The sequence below is a fragment of the Oncorhynchus keta genome, unplaced genomic scaffold (assembly GCF_023373465.1).
Source record: "Oncorhynchus keta strain PuntledgeMale-10-30-2019 unplaced genomic scaffold, Oket_V2 Un_contig_5010_pilon_pilon, whole genome shotgun sequence".
Taxonomy (NCBI): Eukaryota; Metazoa; Chordata; class Actinopteri; order Salmoniformes; family Salmonidae; genus Oncorhynchus; species Oncorhynchus keta.
Genome location: NW_026288073.1, coordinates 1,558 through 21,359, shown reverse-complemented (window position 1 = coordinate 21,359; position 19,802 = coordinate 1,558). Strand labels below are relative to the sequence as shown.

General features: G+C 50.8%; 1 long non-coding RNA gene across 1 annotated transcript in view; it reads right to left on the bottom strand.

Moving 5' to 3' along the window:
* Positions 1-19,561, bottom strand: part of LOC127925052 (uncharacterized) — a 57,697-nt gene extending 38,136 nt beyond the window's left edge. Inside the window, exon 1 of the long non-coding RNA XR_008119596.1 lies at positions 19,526-19,561. This is a non-coding gene — a long non-coding RNA (uncharacterized LOC127925052). The remainder of the gene's footprint in view (positions 1-19,525) is intronic.
* Positions 19,562-19,802: the final 241 nt, after the last annotated feature.

The window sequence follows — 19,802 nt, the reverse complement described above, 5'->3', positions numbered from 1 at the left end:
TGACTAACACTGAGGTCTGTTACTACACTACGTAACCCTGACTAACACTGAGGTCTGTTACTACACTACGTAACCCTGACTAACACTGAGGTCTGTTACTACACTACGTAACCCTGGCTAACACTGAGGTCTGTTACTACACTACGTAACCCTGGCTAACACTGAGGTCTGTTACTACACTACGTAACCCTGGCTAACACTGAGGTCTGTTACTACACTACGTAACCCTGACTAACACTGAGGTCTGTTACTACACTACGTAACCCTGGCTAACACTGAGGTCTGTTACTACACTACGTAACCCTGACTAACACTGAGGTCTGTTACTACACTACGTAACCCTGGCTAACACTGAGGTCTGTTACTACACTACGTAACCCTGACTAACACTGAGGTCTGTTACTACACTACGTAACCCTGGCTAACACTGAGGTCTGTTACTACACTACGTAACCCTGACTAACACTGAGGTCTGTTACTACACTACGTAACCCTGACTAACACTGAGGTCTGTTACTACACTACGTAACCCTGACTAACACTGAGGTCTGTTACTACACTACGTAACCCTGGACTAACACTGAGGTCTGTTAACACTGAGGTCTGCTACACTACGTAACCCTGGCTAACACTGAGGTCTGTTACTACACTACGTAACCCTGACTAACACTGAGGTCTGTTACTACACTACGTAACCCTGAGGTCTAACACGTGAGGTCTGTTACTACACTAACCCTGTAACCTGAGGTCTGGCCCTAACACTGAGGTCTGTTACTACACTACGTAACCCTGGCTAACACTGAGGTCTGTTACTACACTAACCCTGACAACCCTGACTAACACAGGAGGTCTGTTACTACACTACGTAACCCTGGCTAACACTGAGGTCTGTTAAACTAGTGCACTACGTAACCCATAGTGAGGTCTGTTACTACAGGTCAAACGTGGTGTACATAGGGGCCCATGAGTGCTCAGGTCAAACAGTCACACATGAGGTCAAACGTAGTGCACTACATAGGGGCCCATAGTCCTCAGGTCAAACGTAGTGCACTACATAGGGGCCCATAGTGCTCAGGTCAAACGTAGTGCACTACATAGGGGCCCATAGTGCTCAGGTCAAACGTAGTGCACTACATAGGGGCCCATAGTGCTCAGGTCAAACGTAGTGCACTACATAGGGGCCCATAGTCCTCAGGTCAAACGTAGTGCACTACATAGGGGCCCATAGTGCTCAGGTCAAACGTAGTGCACTACATAGGGGCCCATAGTCCTCAGGTCAAACGTAGTGCACTACATAGGGGCCCATAGTGCCTCAGGTCAAACGTAGTGCACTACATAGGGGCCCAAGTAGTGCACTCATAGTGCTGGTCAAACGTAACCCCATAGTGCTCAGGTCAAACGTAGTGCACTAGGGCCCATAGTGCTCAGGTCAAACGTAGTGCAACATAGTAGTGCTCAGGTCAAACGTAGTGCACTAGTGCACATAGGGGCCCATAGTGCTCAGGGGCCCATAGTGCCATCTCAGGTCAAACGTAGTGCACTACATAGGGGCCCATAGTCTCAGGTCAAACGTAGTCACTAACCCATAGTGTCAGGTCAAACGTAGTGCACTACATCCCATAGTGCCCATCCAGGTCAAACGCTAGTGCACTAATAGGGGCCCATAGTCCCAGGTCAAACCCAGTAGTGCACTACATAGGGGCCCATAGTGCTCAGGTCAACGTAGTGCACTACATAGGGCCCATAGTGTTCAGGTCAAACGTAGTGCACTACATAGGGGCCCATAGTGCTCAGGTCTGATGTTGTGCACTACATAGGGAACAGGGTATCATTTGTGACACAGCCATCACCGGCCATTTCAGAGGAAGTTTTAAAGAACAGAACAAGAGAAGAAGTAAGTAGATAATGGGGGGGGAGGAACTAATTGGTAGTCATCCCACTGTAAACAGTTTGTCTGATGTGAGACAGCGAGGGCTCTGAGCTCCAACGAGGCCCAGCGAATCACGCCATCCATCACAGCGCCTCTCTGGAAACAAACAGCTCTGGAAATGTAATGATGCTCCAGTGAAATAACTCTGAACAGTAGATTTCCTCCTGTCACTTCGGATCTGGAGAGAGTACGGTGAGGAGAGGGAGGAGAGGGGAGGAACGGGTAGGGGAGGGGAGGGGAGGGGAGGAGAGGTGGGGGAGAGGGAGGAGAGGGGAGGGGAGGAACGGAGAGGAGAGGGGAGGAGAAGGGAGGAGAGGGGGGGAGGAGAGGGGGGGAGGAGAGGGGAGGAACGGGGGAGGAGAGGGGAGGAACGGGGAGGAGAGGAGAGGAGGAGGGGAGGAGAGGAGAGGAGAGGGAGAGGGGAGAGGAGAGGAGAGGAGAGGGAGGGGAGGGGAGGGGAGGGGAGAGGAGAGGAGAGGAGAGGAACGGAGAGGGGAGGGAGAGGGGAGAGGAATGGGGAGGAGAGGGAGGAGGGGAGAGGAGAGGAGAGGAGAGGAGAGGAGAGGAGAGGAGAGGAGGGAGAGGGGGGAGGAGAGGGAGGAGGAACGGGGAGGAGAGGGGAGGGGAGAGGAGGGGAGAGGGGAGGAGAGGAGAGGAGAGGAGAGGGAGAGGAGAGGAGAGGAGAGGAGAGAGGAGAGGATGTTACATAACGCTCTTGTGTTTTGTTTGTGTGTCACAAATTGTTGCATCGGATATTTAATGGGTGACCCACAAACGCCTGGCTCAGATCTGATGTCTATAGTACTGATGGCTGGGGAGCCTGGCTCAGATCTGATGTCTATAGTACTGATGGCTGGGGAGCCTGGCTCAGATCTGATGTCTATAGTACTGACGGCTGGGGAGCCTGGCTCAGATCTGATGTCTATAGTACTGATGGCTGGGGAGCCTGGCTCAGATCTGATGTCTATAGTACTGATGGCTGGGGAGCCTGGCTCAGATCTGATGTCTATAGTACTGATGGCTGGGGAGCCTGGCTCAGATCTGATGTCTATAGTACTGATGGCTGGGGAGCCTGGCTCAGATCTGATGTCTATAATACTGATGGCTGGGAGCCTGGCTCAGATCTGATGTCTATAGTACTGATGGCTGGGAGCCTGGCTCAGATCGGATGTCTATAGTACTGATGGCTGGGGAGCCTGGCTCAGATCTGATGTCTATAGTACCGATGGCTGGGGAGCCTGGCTCAGATCTGATGTCTATAGTACTGATGGCTGGGGAGCCTGGCTCAGATCTGATGTCTATAGTACTGACGGCTGGGGAGCCTGGCTCAGATCTGATGTCTATAGTACTGATGGCTGGGGAGCCTGGTTCAGATCTGATGTCTATAGTACTGATGGCTGGGGAGCCTGGTTCAGATCTGATGTCTATAGTACTGATGGCTGGGGAGCCTGGCTCAGATCTGATGTCTATAGTACCGATGGCTGGGGAGCCTGGTTCAGATCTGATGTCTATAGTACTGATGGCTGGGGAGCCTGGCTCAGATCTGATGTCTATAGTACTGACGGCTGGGGAGCCTGGCTCAGATCTGATGTCTATAGTACTGATGGCTGGGGAGCCTGGCTCAGATCTGATGTCTATAGTACTGATGGTTGGGGAGCCTGGCTCAGATCTGATGTCTATAGTACTGATGGCTGGGGAGCCTGGCTCAGATCTGATGTCTATAGTACTGATGGCTGGGAGCCTGGCTCAGATCTGATGTCTATAGTACTGATGGCTGGGGAGCCTGGCTCAGATCTGATGTCTATAGTACTGATGGCTGGGGAGCCTGGCTCAGATCTGATGTCTATAGTACTGATGGCTGGGGAGCCTGGCTCAGATCTGATGTCTATAGTACTGATGGCTGGGGAGCCTGGCTCAGATCTGATGTCTATAGTACTGATGGCTGGGGAGCCTGGCTCAGATCTGATGTCTATAGTACTGATGGCTGGGGAGCCTGGCTCAGATCTGATGGCTGGGGAGCCTGGCTCAGATCTGATGTCTATAGTACTGATGGCTGGGGAGCCTGGCTCAGATCTGATGTCTATAGTACTGATGGCTGGGGAGCCTGGCTCAGATCTGATGGCTGGGGAGCCTGGCTCAGATCTGATTGCTGGGGAGCCTGGCTCAGATCTGATGTCTATAGTACTGATGGCTGGGGAGCCTGGCTCAGATCTGATGTCTATAGTACTGATGGCTGGGGAGCCTGGCTCAGATCTGATGTCTATAGTACTGATGGCTGGGGAGCCTGGCTCAGATCTGATGTCTATAGTACTGATGGCTGGGGAGCCTGGCTCAGATCTGATGTCTATAGTACTGATGGCTGGGGAGCCTGGCTCAGATCTGATGTCTATAGTACTGACGGCTGGGGAGCCTGGCTCAGATCTGATGTCTATAGTACTGATGGCTGGGGAGCCTGGTTCAGATCTGATGTCTATAGTACTGATGGCTGGGGAGCCTGGCTCAGATCTGATGTCTATAGTACCGATGGCTGGGGATCCTTGCTCAGATCTGATGTCTATAGTACTGATGGCTGGGAGCCTGGTTCAGATCTGATGTCTATAGTACCGATGGCTGGGGAGCCTGGCTCAGATCTGATGTCTATAGTACTGATGGCTGGGGAGCCTGGTTCAGATCTGATGTCTATAGTACCGATGGCTGGGGATCCTTGCTCCTTAGATCTGATGTCTATAGTACTGATGGCTGGGAGCCTGGCTCAGATCTGATGTCTATAGTACTGACGGCTGGGAGCCTGGCTCAGATCTGATGTCTATAGTACTGATGGCTGGGGATCCTGGCTCAGATCTGATGTCTATAGTACTGATTGCTGGGGAGCCTGGCTCAGATCTGATGTCTATAGTACTGATGGTTGGGGAGCCTGGCTCAGATCTGATGTCTATAGTACTGATGGCTGGGGATCCTGGCTCCAGATCTGATGTCTATAGTACTGATGGCTGGGGAGCCTGGTTCAGATCTGATGTCTATAGTACTGATGGCTGGGGAGCCTGGCTCAGATCTGATGTCTATAGTACTGATGGCTGGGGAGCCTGGCTCAGATCTGATGTCTATAGTACTGATGGCTGGGGAGCCTGGCTCAGATCTGATGTCTATAGTACTGATGGCTGGGGAGCCTGGCTCAGATCTGATGTCTATAGTACTGATGGCTGGGGAGCCTGGCTCAGATCTGATGTCTATAGTACTGATGGCTGGGGAGCCTGGCTCAGATCTGATGTCTATAGTACTGATGGCTGGGGAGCCTGGCTCAGATCTGATGTCTATAGTACTGATGGCTGGGGAGCCTGGCTCAGATCTGATGTCTATAGTACTGATGGCTGGGAGCCTGGCTCAGATCTGATGGCTGGGGAGCCTGGCTCAGATCTGATGTCTATAGTACTGATGGCTGGGGAGCCTGGCTCAGATCTGATGTCTATAGTACTGATGGCTGGGGAGCCTGGCTCAGATCTGATGGCTGGGAGCCTGGCTCAGATCTGATTGCTGGGGAGCCTGGCTCAGATCTGATGTCTATAGTACTGATGGCTGGGGAGCCTGGCTCAGATCTGATGTCTATAGTACTGATGGCTGGGGAGCCTGGCTCCAGATCTGATGTCTATAGTACTGATGGCTGGGAGCCTGGCTCAGATCTGATGTCTATAGTACTGATGGCTGGGAGCCTGGCTCAGATCTGATGTCTATAGTACTGATGGCTGGGGAGCCTGGCTCAGATCTGATGTCTATAGTACTGACGGCTGGGGAGCCTGGCTCAGATCTGATGTCTATAGTACTGACGGCTGGGGAGCCTGGCTCAGATCTGATGTCTATAGTACTGATGGCTGGGGATCCTGGCTCAGATCTGATGTCTATAGTACTGATTGCTGGGGAGCCTGGCTCAGATCTGATGTCTATAGTACTGATGGTTGGGAGCCTGGCTCAGATCTGATGTCTATAGTACTGATGGCTGGGGAGCCTGGCTCAGATCTGATGTCTATAGTACTGATGGCTGGGGAGCCTGGCTCACAGATCTGATGTCTATAGTACTGACGGCTGGGGAGCCTGGCTCAGATCTGATGTCTATAGTACTGATGGCTGGGGAGCCTGGTTCAGATCTGATGTCTATAGTACTGATGGCTGGGGAGCCTGGCTCAGATCTGATGTCTATAGTACCGATGGCTGGGGATCCTGCTCAGATCTGATGTCTATAGTACTGATGGCTGGGGAGCCTGGTTCAGATCTGATGTCTATAGTACCGATGGCTGGGGAGCCTGGCTCAGATCTGATGTCTATAGTACTGATGGCTGGGGAGCCTGGTTCAGATCTGATGTCTATAGTACCGATGGCTGGGGATCCTTGCTCAGATCTGATGTCTATAGTACTGATGGCTGGGGAGCCTGGCTCAGATCTGATGTCTATAGTACTGACGGCTGGGGAGCCTGGCTCAGATCTGATGTCTATAGTACTGATGGCTGGGGATCCTGGCTCAGATCTGATGTCTATAGTACTGATTGCTGGGGAGCCTGGCTCAGATCTGATGTCTATAGTACTGATGGTTGGGAGCCTGGCTCAGATCTGATGTCTATAGTACTGATGGCTGGGGATCCTGGCTCAGATCTGATGTCTATAGTACTGATGGCTGGGGAGCCTGGTTCAGATCTGATGTCTATAGTACTGATGGCTGGGGAGCCTGGCTGTCTGATGTCTATAGTACTGATGGCTGGGGAGCCTGGCTCAGATCTGATGTCTATAGTACTGATGGCTGGGGAGCCTGGCTCAGATCTGATGTCTATAGTACTGATGGCTGGGAGCCTGGCTCAGATCTGATGTCTATAGTACTGATGGCTGGGAGCCTGGCTCAGATCTGATGTCTATAGTACTGATGGCTGGGAGCCTGGCTCAGATCTGATGTCTATAGTACTGATGGCTGGGGAGCCTGGCTCAGATCTGATGTCTATAGTACTGATGGCTGGGGAGCCTGGCTCAGATCTGATGTCTATAGTACTGATGGCTGGGGAGCCTGGCTCAGATCTGATGGCAGGGAGCCTGGCTCAGATCTGATGTCTATAGTACTGATGGCTGGGGAGCCTGGCTCAGATCTGATGTCTATAGTACTGATGGCTGGGGAGCCTGGCTCAGATCTGATGGCTGGGGAGCCTGGCTCAGATCTGATTGCTGGGGAGCCTGGCTCAGATCTGATGTCTATAGTACTGATGGCTGGGGAGCCTGGCTCAGATCTGATGTCTATAGTACTGATGGCTGGGGAGCCTGGCTCAGATCTGATGTCTATAGTACTGATGGCTGGGGAGCCTGGCTCAGATCTGATGTCTATAGTACTGATGGCTGGGGAGCCTGGCTCAGATCTGATGTCTATAGTACTGATGGCTGGGGAGCCTGGCTCAGATCTGATGTCTATAGTACTGACGGCTGGGGAGCCTGGCTCAGATCTGATGTCTATAGTACTGACGGCTGGGAGCCTGGCTCTGATCTGATGTCTATAGTACTGATGGCTGGGGATCCTGGCTCAGATCTGATGTCTATAGTACTGATTGCTGGGGAGCCTGGCTCAGATCTGATGTCTATAGTACTGATGGTTGGGGAGCCTGGCTCAGATCTGATGTCTATAGTACTGATGGCTGGGGATCCTGGCTCAGATCTGATGTCTATAGTACTGATGGCTGGGAGCCTGGTTCAGATCTGATGTCTATAGTACTGACGGCTGGGGAGCCTGGCTCAGATCTGAATGTCTATAGTACTGATGGCTGGGGAGCCTGGCTCAGATCTGATGTCTATAGTACTGATGGCTGGGGAGCCTGGCACAGATCTGATGTCTATAGTACTGATGGCTGGGAGCCTGGCTCAATGCATGATGTCTATAGTACTGAGGGCACTGGGAGCCTGGCTCAGATCTGATGTCTATAGTACTGACGGCTGGGGAGCCTGGCTCAGATCTGATGTCTATAGTACTGATGGCTGGGGATCCTGGCTCAGATCTGATGTCTATAGTACTGATTGCTGGGGAGCCTGGCTCAGATCTGATGTCTATAGTACTGATGGTTGGGGAGCCTGGCTCAGATCTGATGTCTATAGTACTGATGGCTGGGGATCCTGGCTCAGATCTGATGTCTATAGTACTGATGGCTGGGGAGCCTGGTTCAGATCTGATGTCTATAGTACTGACGGCTGGGGAGCCTGGCTCAGATCTGATGTCTATAGTACTGATGGCTGGGGATCCTGGCTCAGATCTGATGTCTATAGTACTGATGGCTGGGGAGCCTGGTTCAGATCTGATGTCTATAGTACTGATTGGGGAGCCTGGCTCTGATCTGATGTCTATAGTACTGATGGCTGGGGAGCCTGGCTCAGATCTGATGTCTATAGTACTGATGGTTGGGGAGCCTGGCTCAGATCTGATGTCTATAATACTGATGGCTGGGGAGCCTGGCTCAGATCTGATGTCTATAGTACTGATGGATGGCTGGGAGCCTGGCTCAGATCTGATGTCTATAGTACTGATGGCTGGGAGCCTGGCACTGATCTGATGTCTATAGTACTGATTGGGAGCCTGGCTCAGATCTGATGTCTATAGTACTGACGGATGGGGAGCCTGGCTCAGATCTGATGTCTATAGTACTGATGGTATGGGGAGCCTGGCTCAGATCTGATGTCTATAGTACTGATGGTTGGGAGCCTGGCTCAGATCTGATGTCTATAGTACTGATGGCTGGGGAGCCTGGATCAGATCTGATGTCTATAATACTGATGGCTGGGGAGCCTGGCTCCTTAATCATGATGTCTATAGTTACTGAGCACTAGGCTGGGGACTCCTGGCTGAGAAGCAGTACTTAGTGGGACAGTTGAGGAAGGAGATAGAAAACCAGGAAGAGGAGAATGGTTGTTGTGGTCCAATCATCATCCTCCTTAATGTGTCTGAAGCTTTGTTGAGGACTTCAGATGAGAAGGAGGTGAATGAGTGGATGCTAGCTGAACCTTGGTAGAGGTGGGCGAAGCCTAGGATTCACATCACAGCCTACAGGGTTAAACTACATTATGTAATCACAGCTTCCTGTTCAAGCACAAGGCATGCTACACCACTTCCTGCCTCTGATTCGAAGATGAGGCCTTCAATCAAGAAGGAAAGGTTGACCTGTATATCTGCTGCGGAGATGGAGATGGAGAGAGAGAGAGAGAGGAGAGTGACATGACACTGCTCTCCTGCATTCTGCCTTCTGCATTACAGTTGCATTAGAAGAGGTTTTCAGTAGAGAAGAGGTTCTGGTGCTATCTGTTTACAGAACGGACAGAGACACTGTGACCTTACAGTCTGCCTTCTGAAAACAGAGAGAACTGAACACTGTTTGTTGCATGGCGCAGCGTATTAGGAGTCACTACAGACCCCTGGTTCGATCCCGGGCTGTATGGTGCTACTGTATTAGGAGCACTAGGAGTTCTGAGACACTGTCCTTAATGCATGGTGCTACTGTATTAGGAGCACTGAGACACTGTCCTTAATGCATGGTGCTACTGTATTAGGAGCACGAGGAGCACTGTCCTTAATGCATGGTGCTACTGTATTAGGAGCACTAGGAGCACTGAGACACTGTCCTTAATGCATGGTGCTACTGTATTAGGAGCACTAGGAGCACTGTCCTTAATGCATGGTGCTACTGTATTAGGAGCACTGAGACACTGCCCTTAATGCATGGTGCTACTGTATTAGGAGCACTAGAGCACTGAGACACTGTCCTTAATGCATGGTGCTACTGTATTAGGAGCACTAGGAGCACTGAGACACTGCCCTTAATGCATGGTGCTACTGTATTAGGAGCACTAGGAGCACTGAGACACTCTCCGTAATGCATGGTGCTACTGTATTAGGAGCACTAGGAGCACTGAGACACTGTCCTTAATGCATGGTGCTACTGTATTAGGAGCACTAGGAGCACTGAGACACTGTCCTTAATGCATGGTGCTACTGTATTAGGAGCACTAGGAGCACTGAGACACTGTCCTTAAGACATGGTGCTACTGTATTAGGAGCACTAGGAGCACTGGGACACTGTCTTTAATGCATGGTGCTACTGTATTAGGAGCACTAGGAGCACTGAGACACTGTCCTTAAGACATGGTGCTACTGTATTAGGAGCACTGGGACACTGTCCTTAATGCATGGTGCTACTGTATTAGGAGCACTGAGACACTGATCTTAATGCATGGTGCTACTGTATTAGGAGCACTAGGAGCACTGAGACACTGTCATTAATGCATGGTGCTACTGTATTAGGAGCACTAGGAGCACTGGGACACTGTCTTTAATGCATGGTGCTACTGTATTAGGAGCACTAGGAGCACTGGGACACTGTCCTTAATGAATGGTGCTACTGTATTTGGAGCACTGAGACACTGTCCTTAATGCATGGTGCTACTGTATTAGGAGCACTAGGAGCACTGAGACACTGTCATTAATGCATGGTGCTACTGTATTAGGACCACTAGAGCACTGATACACTGTCCTTAATGCATGGTGCTACTGTATTAGGAGCACTAGGAGCACTGAGACACTGTCCTTAATGCATGGTGCTAATGTATTAGGAGCACTAGGAGCACTGAGACACTGTCCTTAATGCATGGTGCTACTGTATTAGGAGCACTAGGAGCACTGAGACACTGTCCTTAATGCATGGTGCTACTGTATTAGGAGCACTGAGACACTGTCCTTAATGCATGGTGCTACTGTATTAGGAGCACTAGGAGCACTGTCCTTAATGCATGGTGCTACTGTATTAGGAGCACTGAGACACTGTCCTTAATGCATGGTGCTACTGTATTAGGAGCACTAGGAGCACTGTCCTTAATGCATGGTGCTACTGTATTAGGAGCACTAGGAGCACTGAGACACTGTCCTTAATGCATGGTGCTACTGTATTAGGAGCACTAGGAGCACTGTCCTTAATGCATGGTGCTACTGTATTAGGAGCACTAGGAGCACTGAGACACTGTCCTTAATGCATGGTGCTACTGTATTAGGAGCACTGGGACACTGTCCTTAATGCATAGTGCTACTGTATTAGGAGCACTAGGACACTGTCCTTAATGCATGGTGCTACTGTATTAGGAGCACTAGGAGCACTGAGACACTGTCCTTAATGCATGGTGCTACTGTATTAGGAGCACTGAGACACTGTCCTTAATGCATGGTGCTACTGTATTAGGAGCACTAGGAGCACTGGGACACTGTCTTTAATGCATGGTGCTACTGTATTAGGAGCACTAGGAGCACTGGGAGACTGTCTTTAATGCATGGTGCTACTGTATTAGGAGCACTAGGAGCACTGAGACACTGTCCTTAATGCATGGTGCTACTGTATTAGGAGCACTGAGACACTGTCTTTAATGCATGGTGCTACTGTATTAGGAGCACTAGGAGCACTGATACACTGTCCTTAATGCATGGTGCTACTGTATTAGGAGCACTAGGAGCACTGAGACACTGTCCTTAATGCATGGTGCTACTGTATTAGGAGCACTGAGACACTGTCCTTAATGCATGGTGCTACTGTATTAGGTGCACTAGGAGCACTGATACACTGTCCTTAATGCATGGTGCTACTGTATTAGGAGCACTAGGAGCACTGAGACACTGTCCTTAATGCATGGTGCTACTGTATTAGGAGCACTGAGACACTGTCCTTAATGCATGGTGCTACTGTATTAGGAGCACTAGGAGCACTGTCCTTAATGCATGGTGCTAATGTATTAGGGCACTAGGAGCACTGAGACACTGTCCTTAATGCATGGTGCTACTGTATTAGGAGCACTAGGAGCACTGAGACACTGCCCATAATGCATGGTGCTCCTGTATTAGGAGCACTAGGAGCACTGTCCTTAATGCGTGGTGCTACTGTATTAGGAGCACTAGGAGCACTGAGACACTGTCCTTAATGCATGGTGCTACTGTATTAGGAGCACTAGGAGCACTGTCCTTAATGCATGGTGCTACTGTATTAGGAGCACTAGGAGCACTGAGACACTGTCCTTAATGCATGGTGCTACTGTATTAGGAGCACTGGGACACTGTCCTTAATGCATAGTGCTACTGTATTAGGAGCACTGAGACACTGTCCTTAATGCATGGTGCTACTGTATTAGGAGCACTAGGAGCACTGAGACACTGTCCTTAATGCATGGTGCTACTGTATTAGGAGCACTGAGACACTGTCCTTAATACATGGTGCTACTGTATTAGGAGCACTGAGGAGCATGGTGCTGGGACACTGTCTTTAATGCATGGTGCTACTGTATTAGGAGCACTAGGAGCACTGGGAGACTGTCTTTAATGCATGGTGCTACTGTATTAGGAGCACTAGGAGCACTGAGACACTGTCCTTAAAGCATGGTGCTACTGTATTAGGAGCACTGAGACACTGAACTTAATGCATGGTGCTACTGTATTAGGAGCACTAGGAGCACTGGGACACTGTCTTTAATTCATGGTGCTTCTGTATTACGAGCACTAGGAGCACTGAGACACTGTCATTAATGCATGGTGCTACTGTATTAGGAGCACTAGGAGCACTGAGACACTGTCCTTAATGCATGGTGCTACTGTATTAGGAGCACTGAGACACTGTCCTCAATGCATGGTGCTACTGTATTAGGAGCACTAGGAGCACTGAGACACTGTCCTTAATGCATGGTGCTACTGTATTAGGAGCACTAGGAGCACTGAGACACTGTCCTTAATGCATGGTGCTACTGTATTAGGAGAACTGGGACACTGTCCTTAATGCATGGTGCTACTGTATTAGGAGCACTAGGAGCACTGGGACACTGACCTTAATGCATGGTGCTACTGTATTAGGAGCACTAGGAGCACTGAGACACTGTCATTAATAGATGGTGCTACTGTATTAGGAGCACTGAGACACTGTCATTAATGCATGGTGCTACTGTATTAGGAGCACTGAGACACTGTCCTTAATGCATGGTGCTACTGTATTAGGAGCACTAGGAGCACTAAGACACTGTCCTTAATGCATGGTGCTACTGTATTAGGAGCACAAGGAGCACTGAGCCACTGTCATCAATGCATGGTGCTACTGTATTAGGAGCACTGAGACACTGTCCTTAATGAATGGTGCTACTGTATTAGGAGCACTAGGAGCACTGAGACACTGTCCTTAATGCATGGTGCTACTGTATGGTGCTACTGTATTTGGAGCACTGAGACACTGTCCTTAATGAATGGTGCTACTGTATTAGGAGCACTAGGAGCACTGAGACACTGTCCTTAATGCATGGTGCTACTGTATTAGGAGCACTGAGACACTGTCCTTAATGAATGGTGCTACTGTATTAGGAGCACTAGGAGCACTGAGACACTGTCCTTAATGCATGGTGCTACTGTATTAGGAGCACTAGGAGCACTGAGACACTGTCCTTAATGAATGGTGCTACTGTACTAGGAGCACTGAGACACTGTCATCAATGTATGGTGCTACTGTATTAGGAGCACTAGGAGCACTGAGACACTGTCCTTAATGAATGGTGCTATTGTATTAGGAGCACTGGGACACTGTCCTTAATGCATGGTGCTACTGTATTAGGAGCACTAGGAGCACTGAGACACTGTCCTTAATGAATGGTGCTACTGTATTAGGAGCACTGAGACACTGTCCTTAATGCATGGTGCTACTGTATTAGGAGCACTGAGACACTGTCCTTAATGCACTTGACCTTGTCCAAAAGATATCCTTCCCAGATAATGTAAAGATAAAAAAAATAAAACCGCTCCCAATGTTGGGTTAGTAAATACCCTCCAGCCATTAATCACCAGCCATGTGATTAGCTGAGGTAAAGAGGAATAAGTAGCGTGTGTGGAACAGGGGACAGGATTATATAGTTGACCAGAACGTGGCATAAATCCACTACTCAGAAATAGGGTTCAACATACCACTTTCACAATACTCAGAAGTATCTTGGCAAGCAGACAAAACATGAACTATGACAAGCTCTACTCTGAATTAAAAGGAGTTGGCCAGTCTGTCACACAGTGGGGGGGAGAGGTGTTCTGTAGTGGGGAGGATGGTGTTCTGTAGTGGGGGAGGGGGAGGATGGTGTTCTGTAGAGGGGAGGGGGAGGATGGTGTTCTGTAGAGGGGGGGGGAGGATGGTGTTCTGTAGAGGGAGGGTGTTCTGTAGAGGGGAGAGGTGTTCTGTAGTGGGGAGGATGGTGTTCTGTAGAGGGGAGAGGTGTTCTGTAGAGGGGAGAGGGGAGGATGGTGTTCTGTAGTGGGGGAGGGGGAGGATGGTGTTCTGTAGAGGGGAGAGGTGTTCTGTAGAGGGGAGAGGTGTTCTGTAGTGGCGGAGGGGGGAGGATGGTGTTCTGTAGAGGGGAGAGGTGTTCTGTAGAGGGGGAGAGGTGTTCTGTAGGGGCGGGGGGGAGGATGGTGTTCTGTAGTGGCGGAGGGGAGGATGGTGTTCTGTAGTGGGGGAGGGGGAGGATGGTGTTCTGTAGTGGGGGAGGATGGTGTTCTGTAGTGGCGGAGGGGGGAGGATGGTGTTCTGTAGTGGGGAGAGGGTGTTCGGAGGGGGGGAGGATGGTGTTCTGTAGTGGCGGAGGGGGAGGATGGTGTTCTGTAGTGGGGGGAGGGGGAGGATGGTGTTCTGTAGTGGGGGAGGGGGAGGATGGTGTTCTGTAGTGGGGGAGGATGGTGTTCTGTAGTGGGGAGGGGGGGATGGTGTTCTGTAGTGGGGAGGGGAGGATGGTGTTCTGTAGTGGGGGAGGGGGGAGGATGGTGTTCTGTAGAGGAGAGAGGGTGTTCTGTTGTGGGGAGGGGGAGGATGGTGTTCTGTAGTGGAGAGAGGGTGTTCTGTAGTGGGGGAGGGTTCTGGGGGGGAGGGGGGTGTTCTGTAGTGGGGGAGGGGGAGGATGGTGTTCTGTAGTGGGGAGGGGTGTTCTGTAGTGGGGGAGGGGGAGGATGGTGTTCTGTAGTGGAGAGAGGTGTTCTGTAGTGGGGAGGGGGGGGAGGATGGTGTTCTGTAGTGGGGAGGGGGTTCTGTAGTGGGGGAGGGGGGGATGGTGTTCTGTAGTGGAGAGAGGGGGTTCTGTAGTGGGGAGAGGTGTTCTGTAGTGGGGGAGGGGGAGGATGGTGTTCTGTAGTGGAGAGAGGGTGTTTTGTAGTGGGAGGGGGAGGATGGTGTTCTGTAATGGGGGTGTTCTGTAGTGGGGGAGAGGTGGATCTGTTCTGGAGAGGTGTTCTGTAGTGGAGGGGGGAGGGGTGTTCTGTAGTGGGGAGATGGTGTTCTGTAGTGGGGAGGGGTGTTCTGTAGTGGGGGAGGGGTGTTCTGTAGTGGGGGAGAGGTGATCTGTCGTGGGGGCGGTGTTCTGTAGTGGGGGAGAGGTGATGTTCTGTAGTTGGGGAGGGGGAGGATGGTGATCTGTAGTGGGGGAGAGGAGATCTGTAGTGGCGGGGGGAGAGGTGTTCTGTAGTGGGGGGGGGGATGGTGTTCTGTAGTGGGGGAGGTGGTCTGTAGTGGGGGGGGAGATGGTGTTCTGTAGTGGGGGAGAGGTGATGTTCTGTAGTGGGGGAGAGGTTGTTCTGTAGTGGGGGAGGGGGAGATGGTGTTCTGTAGTGGGGGAGAGGTGTTCTGTAGTGGGGAGGGGGAGGATGGTCTGTAGTGGGGGAGAGGTGTTCTGTAGTGGGGAGGGGGAGGATGGTGTTCTAGAATGGGAGAGAGGTGATCTGTAGTGGGGGAGAGGTGATCTATAGTGGGAGAGGATGGTGATCTGTAGTGGGAGAGAGGGTGATCTGTTGTGGGGGAGGGGGAGGTGATCTGTAGTGGGGGGGTGATCTGTAGTGGGGGGAGATGGTGTTCTGTAGTGGGGGAGAGATGATCTGTAGTGGAGGGTGATCTGCAGTGGGGGGAGGATGGTGTTCTGTAGTGGCGGGTGATCTGTGTGTGGGGGGGAGAGGTGATCTGTAGTGGGGGGAGGATGGTGTTCTGTAGTGGAGAGAGAGGGGTTCTGTAGTGGGGGGAGAGGTGTTCTGTAGTGGGGGGAGGATGGTGTTCTGTAGTGGGGGAGAGATGATCTGTAGTGGGGGAGGAGGTGATCTGTAGTGGGGGAGAGGTGATCTGTAGTGGGGAGAGGTGATCTGTAGTGGGGGAGAAGTGATCTGTAGTGGGGGAGAGGTGATCTATAGTGGGGAGAGGGTGATCTATAGTGGGGAGAGGGGTGATCTGTAGTGGGGGAGAGGTGATCTGTAGTGGGGGAGAGGTGATCTGTAGTGGGGGAGGGGTGATCTATAGTGGGAGAGAGGTGATCTGTAGTGGGAGAGAGGGGTGATCTATAGTGGGAGAGAGGTGATCTGTAGTGGGGGAAAGGTGATCTGTAGTGGGGGAGGGGTGATCTATAGTGGGAGAGAGGGAGATCTGTAGTGGGGGAGAGGTGATCTGTAGTGGGGGAGGTGATCTATAGTGGGAGGGTGATCTGTAGTGGGGGAGAGGTGATCTGTAGTGGGGGAGATCTGTAGTGGGGGAGTGATCTGTAGTGGGGGAGGGTGATCTGTAGTGGGGGGGAGAGGTGATCTGTAGTGGGGGAGAGAGGTGATCTGTAGTGGGGGAGAGGTGATCTGTAGTGGGGGGAGAGGTGATCTGTAGTGGGAGAGGGTTTGTAATGGGGGGGTTCTGTAGTGGGGAGAGAGGTCTGTAGTGGGGGGAGAGGTGATCTGTAGTGGGGGAGAAGTGATCTGTAGTGGGAGAGAGGTGATCTGTAGTGGGGGAGAGGTGATCTGTAGTGGGGGAGAGGTGATCTGTAGTGGGGGAGGTGATCTGTAGTGGGGGAGAGGTGATCTGTAGTGGGGGGGAGAGGTGATCTGTAGTGGGGGGAGAGGTGATCTGTAGTGGGGAGAGGTGATCTGTAGTGGGGGGAGAGGTGATCTGTAGTGGGGGGAGAGGTGATCTGTAGTGGGGGAGAGGTGATCTGTAGTGGGGGAGAGGTGATCTGTAGTGGGGGAGAGGTGATCTGTAGTGGGGGAGAGGTGATCTGTAGTGGGGGAGAGGTGATCTGTAGTGGGGAGAGAAGTGATCTGTAGTGGGGGAGAGGTGATCTATAGTGGGAGAGAGGTGATCTGTAGTGGGGGAGAGTGATCTGTAGTGGGGGAGAGAGTGATCTGTAGTGGGGAGAGTGATCTGTAGTGGGGGAGAGGTGATCTGTAGTGGGGGGAGAGGTTATCTGTAGTGGGGGAGAGGTGATCTGTAGTTGGGGGGTGGTCTGTAGTGGGGGGGTGATCTGTAGTGGGGGGTGATCTGTAGTGGGGGGTGATCTATAGTGGGGGAGAGGTTATCTGTAGTGGGGGTTGTGGTGATCTGTAGTTGGGGGTGATCTGTAGTGGGGGAGAGGAGATCTGTAGTGGGGGGAGAGGTGATCTGTAGTGGGGGGAGAGTAGATCTAGTGGGGGTGAGAGTAGATCTGTAGTGGGGGGAGAGGTGATCTGTAGTGGAGGGGGGAGAGGTAATCTGTAGTGGGGGAGAGGTGATCTGTAGTGGGGGAGAGGTGATCTGTAGTGGGGGGGGTGATCTGTAGTGGGGGGGTGATCTGTAGTGGGGGAGAGGTGATCTGTAGTGGGGGGAGAGGTGATCTGTAGTGGGGGGGGTGACCTGTAGTGGGGGGTGACTGTGAGTGTGGGAGGGAGGGGGTTCAGTTAGTGTGGGAGGGAGGGGGGAGGGAGGGTTCAGTTAGTGTGGGAGGGAGGGTGGGTTCAGTTAGTATGGGAGGGAGGGGGGTTCAGACTTAGTATGGGAGAGAGGGTGGGTTCAGTTAGTGTAGTCTAAGACTTACGAACCTGCTTCAGAGAGCAAACGGCCTGAGACTGAGGGGGGGGCGAAGACTTACGAACCTGCTTCAGAGTGCAAACGGCCTGAGACTGGGGGGGGGGTGAAGACTTACGAACCTGCTTCAGAGTGCAAACGGCCTGAGACTGGGGGAAGACTTACGTTCCTGCTTCGAGAGCAAACGGCCTGAGACTGGGGGCGAAGACTTACGTTCCTGCTTCAGAGTGCAAACGGCCTGAGACTGGGGGGGTGAAGACTTACGTTCCAACAAGACAATGACCCCAAGCATACAGCCAAAGCAACGGTGGAATGGCTTCAGAACAACAATGTGAACGTGAGTGGACCAGCCAAAGCCAGACTGGAATCCCATTGAAAATCCATGGAAAGACTTGAAGATTGCTGTTCACCACCACTCCCCACCTAACTTAATAACAGAGCTTGAGAAAATCTGCAAAGAAAAATGAGAGAAAATCCCCAAATCTAGATGTGCAAAGCTGATACAGACAACCAAGATGACTCACAACTGATAAAAATACCCAAGACGACTCAAAGCTGTAATTGCCGCCAAAGGTGCTTCTACAAAGTATTGACTCAGGGGTGTGAATACTTATATAAAATGTAAATATTTCTGTATTTCTTTTTTCAATAAATTTGAGAAAATGTCATTAAGGTGGGTATTGTGTGTAGATGGGTGAGAAAAATAAATATATATATATTGAATCCATTTTAAATTCAGGCTGTAACAACAAAATGTAGATAAGTGGAAAAAGGTGTTCAATGATAAATACAATGTCTAAAGTGAGGAATAGTAAGTGTTTCAATAACATTAGGATATTAAAAAAATAAAAATAATACACCTAAATATAATAATAATAATATATGCCATTTAGCAGACGCTTTTATCCAAAGCGACTTACAGTCATGTGTGCATACATTCTACGTATGGGTGGTCCCGGGAATCGAACCCACATTTGATCAACAACGACCTTTAACGTCATCAGAGACCGTAATGGGTTTTTAGCGCTAACAGCTAAATTGAACACGGTCCCTAAGTAGGTATCCCTCCAGATCAGGGGACCATTCATAAAGTCCACCGGCGTGTTATACAGCACGCTGCCTGGTCGACTTGGACAAGCACCACATTTGAGATCAGCGGAGAGATATCCAGCCACGTAAGCATTGTCTGTAGCAGTAGAGTAGCCCTGAAGTCCCGTACTTACACACCTCTCATATGATGCAACATCGTCAGGAGGTTTCCCTTACGTCGACCAGAACTTGTAGCCTATTCAGAGATACTCTGATATTCAGAAGCAGGTAACGTTACCGTCCAAGCTATCGCCTCACTGATCACGATTAGACTTCATCAACCACTAAACGTGTCTGTGCGTAATGTTACGGCACATAGTTAGCTGGGATTTCTCCGCGGACAAATACATATCTGTAATAGCGTAGACTAAATAACGGATATCAACGACATAACTAGAAGAAAATCCGCATGTCTGAATGAAGCGGAAGAATAGAAACCAGATAAGAGTCTATACTACTAGAACCAAATCCGCGTGTCTGAATGAAGCGGAAGAATAGAAACCAGATAAGAGTCCATACTACTCTCCTTTAATCCTCAATAGACCGCGAGCCAGTCAACCACATTTCCACAACCTTGCTACTCTTTCAAAAGCCACTGTGTTCACACCATATGAGTAGGCTATAATAAATAAACGCTGTTTATTTTTCTCACCAATAATAATGGCACATGCGCTGAGGAGTCCGATTTTTTTTAAGCGTGACTTATCTGACGGCGAGTCACTCTTATCCTTTCCATTGAGTTCCATCATGGGCTGCTGCGCCTGATCCGTCTCAGCGCAGCTCTTCCGACTCCTCTGTCCCGTCCATGTCTGGAGGCGCGCAACTATAAAACTGCCTCACTCAGTTCCTTCGCCTGAGCTCATATACAGCATCGACGCACGCCAAGTTTCGGTGGACATCACACGCATGCGCGACGGTAGGACAGTGTG